At 38.5% G+C, this 9,222-nt stretch overlaps 1 long non-coding RNA gene across 1 annotated transcript; it reads left to right on the plus strand.

Annotated features, from left to right (window-relative positions):
• Positions 1-1,220: 1,220 nt before the first annotated feature.
• LOC122568282 lies at positions 1,221-8,010 on the plus strand. Its single transcript, XR_006317038.1, has 4 exons — positions 1,221-2,624; positions 5,282-5,639; positions 6,653-6,781; positions 7,623-8,010. It is a non-coding gene; the product is annotated as an uncharacterized LOC122568282 (long non-coding RNA).
• The last annotated feature ends 1,212 nt before the right edge of the window (positions 8,011-9,222 follow it).

Raw genomic sequence — 9,222 nt, forward strand, 5'->3', positions numbered from 1 at the left:
TTTGAACAAAATTTTATTTCGTACGGTCTGTGACTAAAAGTTGCGAATAAAACGGAGCTGCTCGAATATAACGAGCAATCTCTTATTCGAGTGAAATAAAAACTTCTTCGAATAAATCAGAAAATAAAGGTATCGCGTGTGTCATCGGCGCGTACTATACACGTGTGAATGTGCGCTATCTCAAGAAAGGTTTTCCCTTACCTTATGGTATATAGCTCTCGGATTTCTATCCATAAATGTAAAGTAGTGACGCTTTTATTTCTGACGCTTATACGTATCGCGCAATTCTTTTCAATAACGAATAATCATATAGATCTACTCATCGATATCGAATAGAAGAAAATAAAAATATTATATAAAACTGTATCGAAAATTGTACAAAGAAATACAAATCCGTATATACAAACACATATTAATCTATTAGAAATGAGATCTCAATAACTGTGGTAGTACATTTTTTCGTTCTGTATTCTCAAATTCTGTTTTTCATCAAATTCTTGTTTTATTCCAAGGGTTTGTTTAAAATTTCTCCCGCCATTATCTTTCCCAACTTATTTCTCTCTCTTATTTGCACCCATTCTACAACTTTATGAAATTTACCGAAATTAAAATATTCATTGCATCGGGGCAAACTATTGTGTCCAACATAATCCCTAAAATACAGACAATAAACACGAATGCGTGTTAATCAGGTGCCGTCTAGCAGCAGCCTAACGGATTTCCATTTCCTTTCCTACTTGAATCACCTAGGTATACACAGGTGTAACCCGAAGAAGCTATTCAGCCAGGTAAGGAAAGCAAGTGGGACTCGATTCCGGCTTTTCGTCCCGATCCAGCATTTCCGTTCGAATGATCATCCAGTCGTTTACGAGGCGGCCAGCCAACGAGAGGAAACGTTTCTACGATGCGAATCATCGACAACCGTTGGCCAGACTTCTTTATATGTACATGTACATGCATATACGTATGATATGTGCACACGCGTATGCATATATATATGCACATGTCACTTACACACGTATATACATACATACATACATACATACATACACACACATCCAGGCGTGCCTATCGCAGATTCGTACATGTGTACGTACATATAGAGGCTGTATACATGTGCACGTACAGATGGACGTAGTGCAACCGCACGTGTGTACATTTTACATATGTATACCTTGCACACGACGTATGTACACTGCGTAACGCCTATACGACAGCAGGCTGCGCCTAACGAACCGAAATGATACCTACCAGTCGTCGCGTGTGTACACGTATACGCATAGATGCGCGGCGGAGAAGTGGTGTGACCGTTACACAGTTATACACGAACACGTGTCTCCGCGGAGAGCGAGAAGAGAGCAGCAGTCTCGCTTAATGCTCGGGCATTAACGTTAATTGATGGATTGTTTTTAATATTTACGCTTCGTTTCTCCTTCTACCCTTCTCCATCTTCTCTCATAGTGATGCCTGCTTCTTCCTTTTGCTTGTTCGTTTCCTTCGTATAACGCTATCTCTGTCTTTCTTGCGTTACATATAGGGCAAACACTGTACGGTCCTATTCCCTGTATCTTTTTCTCGGCGTCCACAGTTGACCACGTTTTGTACCAGCACATAGATATTTCAGTATGTCATCCGTGTATATGTACGCTTGCACACCATTGTATACGTGAAAGCATGTACATACTTACTCGTAGTAGGTATATACGCGTCTATCGTACGGAGCAGCACGAAGACACGTCGGCGACCAAGAGAGCTTGACGACGACGAGACGACGATGGCAGCGGCGACGAAGACAACGGAAAAGACGACGAAGACGACTACGACGACGTCGGAACAACACGATCATACGCGTATATAGCGGGAGAAGATCGGACGAGAGCGAGATGGAGAGGGGAAAAAAGGAGAGAAGAGAAGCCTGTGAGATAGCCGTGCAGCCGACACATACGGTAGTCGCAGATCGGCGAGGCAGACAAGGGACTCGAGCAAGCAAAATGGAGGGCAGGCGAGCGTGGAATATAAAAGGAGGAACGTGAATTCATATCTCGTCCGGGGGATCTCGCTGCTTTGCTGCTGAGAGACTGTTTTCGCGGGACAGAGAGAAAGCGACCAAACGATGAACAGAGATACGTTGATGGAGAAGGGTGAGTAGGGTGAAAGAGAAAGAAGGATTGAAGAGCCGAGAGGCAAGGAAAGACTGCGAGAAGGAGAATGAGAGACTCGAGAACAGCCGGCCGTGGTTGCTATCGTATCTGTCACGAGTGCAACGATGACGTTTGAATATCCCGCCGATAGAGAAACAGAGAAGGAACATGGTTATCGTATAAGCGGGACGAAAACGACAATCTGTTCGTAACGAGTGGAACGAGGATGGAGGATACAGTCCGCGTGGAGTAGCCGTCGAAACGTCGAGAGAATCGACCAATGAGCGCGCAGCTCCGACCAATCGGATGGCGAGTTACGAATCCGCGCTTGACTACTACGTAGTCTCATCTCTCACCCGGGCCAGTCGTTCCCGAACCACGTAAGGAGGTAGTCTCTTTTGTCTCGCGGAGCTGTGAATACACGATGCGTATACACAATGGTCCCTGCTAAGGATACCGCCGTGTACTCTGCCGTGTAGGCAGGTGAGAAAGTACGAAGAAAGAGGAAGAGAGTAAGAGAGCTGGGTACAAAATTCCCCGAGTATTCAGCGGTATTACCATGGATATAACGTGTGGTTTTTCGACTAGGTTTTTAGAGAGCGTTCCACGCCACGATGATAAAACCGTGCACAGATTAGTTCCGATTCTCTGGCATCGCGCGGCTGTTTGTACCGAGTGTAAAATTATTCGTTGACCTCTCTATCCCGACTCGCTTTTATTTTTCGAAACACTTCGTTAGTGTTTTATTTCGTATTCAGATTCTTCGGTTCTCTTTTAGCCTTTATTTACTTTAACTTCTTTTCCCAGCTTTAAGGGATTGTTCTTTTTTTAGGCTGTTGGATCTAAGATCGATTTTAACGCGGTTATTAGCACGATCCATAAGTTTTTCTTGGAACACGATCGTTCGCAATAATCGAGCTTTATATTTCCTCCGCCTATGGCATTGCGTTCGAAATTGATCGGACAATGGCGAATTGTAATTTCGTCAGTCTTATGTGTTTGCTCTTCGACTTAACAGCTTTATCCTCGGATGACGAATGCGTCCATTAGTACGGCTGCGTTTCTAAAAACGTAGAACGCCAGGAAAAATTTATTCACAGTTTATTGAGGCCTCGTTAATTAAAACACGTGTCCCCTTTTTTCGTTAGCGTGAATTTCGGGACTCAATTACCACCATTTGCCTGCTCCATGTTGTTCCAACAGCTGTTTATTTTCGCTACACTTGTGATATATTTAGGAAACATAGGACATAATGCTCAACTGTTTGAACGAAAATATCAAATTCCTTAAGGCGTATTCTTGATACGTCCCATGAAAAAAATCCTATTTGCAAATCCTATATAAAAAAAAAACTCTTTCATCCCAAATTATTTGTAATACAAAATTTGTTTAGTAAGTAAAAATATTTGTCCGTTGCGAAATAGGATCACCATGAGGAGAGTAAAAAATAAAATAATATCCATCCGGATAACAGACCTGATGTGATCAGATATCGCAGTTATCTGAAACGCAATGTTAAGAAATAGAAAAATAGCAGCAGCATTTCCAAAAAAATTTTTGTTGCGACAGAAAATTTGTAATAGATCAGAATGTTGGTTATAACAAAAAAAATTAAATTATCTAAAATACCCCAATTTGTATAGTTTACGAGTCATATAACCTTCTCACTGCTCATGCTAATTAATAGTAATCCATGCAAGTAAAAGCTATAAAAGCTAATTCGATCGATTAATTTATTAATCGATTATTAATTTATTTCTATATAATTTATTTAATGTATTTCACATTATAAGACACGGACAGTATAAAATGCGCTATAAATATGAAATAATAAATTACATTTGCACGACGAATCCCAAAATTTCTATTCCCCCAAACAAACAAACAAACAAACAAAAATAGATAAAAATAACGAAAAAGAGAGTGGCCCCAATGAAAAATTAAGAAGAGAAAGGTTCGTGCGGCAGAGCAGCACAACGAGTGCCGAATATCGTGGCCATGCAGAAAGCGAAATCCTTCGCCTTCGAATCCAATGCGATTTCATTAGCGGCAGTTTGCAGCGATGTTCACGCAAGCCGATTGATACGGAGCATCCGGTCGGATCGGCGTTCTCGACGATCCGATTAAATTCACGCGAGTAGACGGTTCGTTCGCGCGTCCGCCCGTGAGAAACACGCTTCGCCCCCTTAACGATCATGCTAAACCCAACGTTGGTCTATTTGTTGCGCCGGCGTCCAAACGGAAGACGCTCGTGTAAACGTGGTATAATCGGTATTAGACGCGTGTTCGAATCGCCTTTGCTTCGTGTTTACGTATCCGTATTCGATCGTTTCGTCCGTTACGATATTCTCGGTGGCGACTTTCGATCCTCACGTGTTACGTGTTACAGAATCTGAAGATCGAACCGACGGCGGGCCGCGCGGCAGAATGCCTCTCGGATATCCTCGTATAGGCGTCACGGGTATAGCAATCGCGTGGCTTACAAGGCAAGCCTAACGAGCGTTTCTAAGAGCCTTCGTCGGAGAGATGTTTTCTCAAGGTACGGAGAATTAGCGTACTTAAACCGTTTACGGGCAGATTACGGCCGACTACCGTGCTCTATGCCTCGGAAGATTTCCAAAGCGAAACGTGCGTTACGGCCTCTAATCGGTGGAATCGAGAAATCGTCCAGATTTTTTTCCTGTATAGGTGGTGTAGTGTTGCAAAGAATTTTGATTCTTTTCTTCTTCTTTTTCTTTACGATCGTCGAATCTTCGACCATCGTTGCGCGGTGTCTTCATTCTTGGAAAGTTCCATTACGTTTTTGACCTTTTCTTGAATTAACACGGGACGTTTTGACTTTTCGACAGCTGTTGCGCGACGTTTCGATCTTTGAAACATTGTCGCGCAGCGTTCTGAATTTTTCGACAATAAATGGAAGACTTGAAAGTTTGAACGCGTCTCGTCTTACGAACGGTCGCCGGTGAATTTATTTAGAACGATCGCTAATTGCTATATGTCGATCATTAATCCTCTTGTGTAAGAAGAGACGAAAGTCTCCGATGAACCGGAAGTTTTATCTCAGAACAAAGGGAAAATCTAGTTGCGAAAGGTTAAGAAGAGATCCGTTTGAAGATTAAAAGCAGTTTCTTCTTCCCAAGATGAGAAGCAGAGGCGAGCAGTGTCGTAGAGCTGATGGCTGCGACGTTATCACCGTAATGGACGGCTGGCCCACAAAAGTTTAAACATCAACAGATAGCACCAAGACAAGCAGACTTTCGTTTGTGATTTGCAAGAATCACGGTCGCAAAAATATGAGCGTACTGACCGCAAACTAGAACCTGAGCACTCCATTTGCAAATATTCCTCGGGTTCTTGGAAGTTTCCAAAGGCTCTTAAAAAGAAACGACCACAGTAGGGCAAGTCGTTTTGCAAAGTGTTTGTTCTTCGTCCTGGATTCGAATCTAAAAGATTAAAAAATAGCAAAATGTGTTTAAGAATATTGTTATAATAGCCGGTGTAAGTATTTGCATATATACATTAATATACATAAATATTATAGAATATTGTGTTGGCAACTAAGTTTTTTTTTTTATTTATTTAATTCTTTGCATTCACAGTTTGTCCATTTGTTTGAACATTTGGTAGAATTTTTTAACTGTTTGATCATCATGTGGGTGGCTACCCTCAGCGGGATACCATCTTCGTGTTTGTTAGGTTATGTTCTTTGCGGGCAACTAAGTGATTGCGGGTTTTGTCAATACCAAATAATGACAAAGTCCGCAATCACTTAGTTGCCAGCTCAATGTATTTGTAGAAATTACTGTTTTCCAGTGAATGGTTTTTACTTGGGGCAGTAAACGTTAAAAAATATTTGAACTGAAATTATATTGATTTGCAGCTTGTCCAGAACAATTTAAGCACGAAGCGTTTTACAGTTGAATTTCGAAATTTTTTATCGCAATATTCTCGGCAGAGTAACGAGGTTCATTGGTGAAAAATCAATTTAATGTCCCCAGCTATGTGTGTGTACATTGAAAAAGTTGTTACGATTCTTTCATAGGAATTTTACGGCCCATTAAAACCATATAACTTTTCGCCAACTACTTAAAAAGCTACCACTTATTCGTAAATATTGCTGTTATTTTTAGAGGCAATCAAATCTTTGCAAAAACACAGACGAAAATATTACCTAATTAAAATTAGAATTTATTTTAATCTCCAATTTATATCCACGTTGTCCCGTTTTTCGAACGAGAAGAGGAAAGAAAAAGAAGAGAAAAACGTCTAGCTATTTTCTTGTGAGTTGATAAAAAAGATTATAAAGAGACAGTGATATTTAATAACTCGTAACAACCAAACGTCCGGATTAAATTCTGCACGAAAAAGCTGTTTGCAATGATAATTTAAATGCAAACGTTCGGCGTTAATCGGTGTATTCTCGTGTCTCGTTTCGAAACTGTGAAATCAATATAATTGTCGTGTTTGCGCCTCCGAGCACGTCGTTTTAGACATTGTATGTATTGTTATAGGCCGTTTGGCTCTTCCATCTGCCTTTTCTAAACACGTCATCGATGACTTTGAGAAACTGAAACAGAAAAGAGGAACGATCTTGAGCAACGACGTGAAATCGTCGAATTTATTTAGCCGCGCTTCCTCTAGTATGTTATTCCACTCTGTTATTCTTATTCCATCGAAACCCTTGCGTGTGACAAATTGCGAATATGCCTGACGCTTTTGGATCGCAGCCACGTTAAAGCTACGTCGTTCATACGTCTTCTTATAAAACGCGTGTTTCTCGTCATGAGACTCTTGCATTGCTACTTGTGCATTACATCGAATGCATTTTGCACGGTTGAATTGTTATACTTCGGGAAACTCCATTAACGTGTTATAATATATCGTAACATTGTGATTGTGAACGCGAGTTCGATGGATTTGCTTAGTTCTTTAATTTATTATTTTTAATTTTTTTTTTTTGTTACTGTTTGTTGTTTAGATTTTAAAAAATTTGTTCTTCTTTCCTAATCGTGGAATATTCTTTTGTTAATGAATTAAAATGTGGTTAACAAATACCAGGAAGCTTAGATTTATATACATTATTTTTATACAATATGTTAGAGAATATTTATTGTTATTTATTTAAGAACAATTCATTTTTAATTCTTCTTTTTCTGTTACTATTTCTTCTTTAGATTTTACAAATTTGTTCTTTTTTCTTAATCGTGGAATATTCTTTTGTTAATGAGTTAAAATATGGTTAACAAATACCAGGAAGCTTAGATTTATATATATTATTTTCATATAGTATGCTAAAGAACATTATTATTAAAAATATCATTAGGTTTAACATACTAATTTGCTTGAAGCTTTATTTAGAACATACATATACGAAGTCTCGTTTATTTTGTGTTAAATTTATACTTAGTCAATTTTAATTATAGAAATATTGCAGTCCGTTAGAATCGCGTTAATTAAACGCCAAATGAATTAATTTGACAGGAGTTATTTTCATCACTTGGAATTCACTCAAAACGACAAACTCTAAGCTACAAATACACCCTTTGGCCAAGATACTAGGAAATATCATCGATCAAGCGTTTAATAAACATTGACTAAGCAATGACTCATTCTCTAATGATAGTAAATTTACTCTTTCCTTTTCATACTTCGCTCAATGTTACATTTCCACGGTAAGGTCGATTCGTACTTTAACTTCCAAGAAAGTAGCATAAAGTTTAATCAAACTACTACCAATATTATCTGCATTTCAGTTTTATTCATTATATATCACTACAATATGTTCAGATTATTAAGTAACAAATAGAAACAATTTAAATTAATTAGCCAAATTCTTCGTCGATACCTGCTTCTATTGTACCTATTCTCCTATTATTTTTATCCCCACGTAAGCTAAACTCAAAAGACAAAGTTGCTCAAATTTTCCTCAATTCAGTTTTATCAAATAAAACTAAGTTTTATCAACACTAAAGCTACCAGCGCTGATCAAATTGACTGTTTTTGAACTTCTGCACAAATTTAACACTTTGACTGCCACGCCGAAATCACATGTTTCGCCCAGGACGCCACGCGAGTATTTTTATTATTCAAAGTATATAGTAACAAAATAATAATAAATCGATGATGTAAGACAACATTCTTCCTCAATGGACCGTTTATCTTATTGGTGGTCACGGGTGACCACCTTGGCGCCTTGCTAACGGTTGATAGCGACATATTATAACAAGGCTTCGTTTATTTCAACGAACCATTCGCATTTGTTGTTTCGTCGTAAGCAAAACGTGCAGAATATATTGTCGAAACGCGTAGAAGATATTAGTAAACGGTATTTGCTCATTCTATAAATAATAGCAAGGTATGTGCACACTTCTAACTTCAATTATATGATTATAAAGCAGCATTTACGATTATTTTCTAAGCTGTGTTTATAATAATATTCGTAGATTACCCGTCAAAGATATGGATGCGAACAGTGCACAATTAGATTCTCATTTTTTTTATTGATGTTCTAATAAAAATGTTCAATTGTTCAATGGGGCGCTTTTTATTTCGAAGTATCTTCTATTTATCGGTTATATTCAAAATGCCCTAGCTGTCAATTTTCATATAATTTTTACAATTGTAAGAAGTTCAAGCGCTCCGGTCACCGATGACTACCGTGGCAGTCAAAGTGTTAACCATATTTAAACGTTATCATATCGTTAAAACATGCATACAATATATTTTTCGGTATTTACTTTTAGTTTGCTTTTTTCTTTTCTAAGAAAAAATTGTACTTTGTCTTTCCTACCACGGGCGGTCAATTCGTCCGGCCGACAAAATATCTTAGTCACTCTTGAAATAAATGCATTCGGTACAAAGAAAAGGCTATCTCAAGATCAGATTTTTTTTTTATTATATTGTTTATTTTTAATTTTACAATTTGTCCAGTGGGACATTAGGTAAAATGTTATAACATATGATTGAATAGCATGTGGATGGTTACCCCCAGCGGGGTGCCATCTTCGCGTTTTTTAGTTTATATCCTTTATGAGATCAGCTGGGTGTTTCCTTTTTAGTCTTCTTTCTATTCTTGCGTTGA

This window comes from Bombus pyrosoma, linkage group LG6, assembly GCF_014825855.1.
Source record: "Bombus pyrosoma isolate SC7728 linkage group LG6, ASM1482585v1, whole genome shotgun sequence".
Taxonomy (NCBI): domain Eukaryota; kingdom Metazoa; phylum Arthropoda; class Insecta; order Hymenoptera; family Apidae; genus Bombus; species Bombus pyrosoma.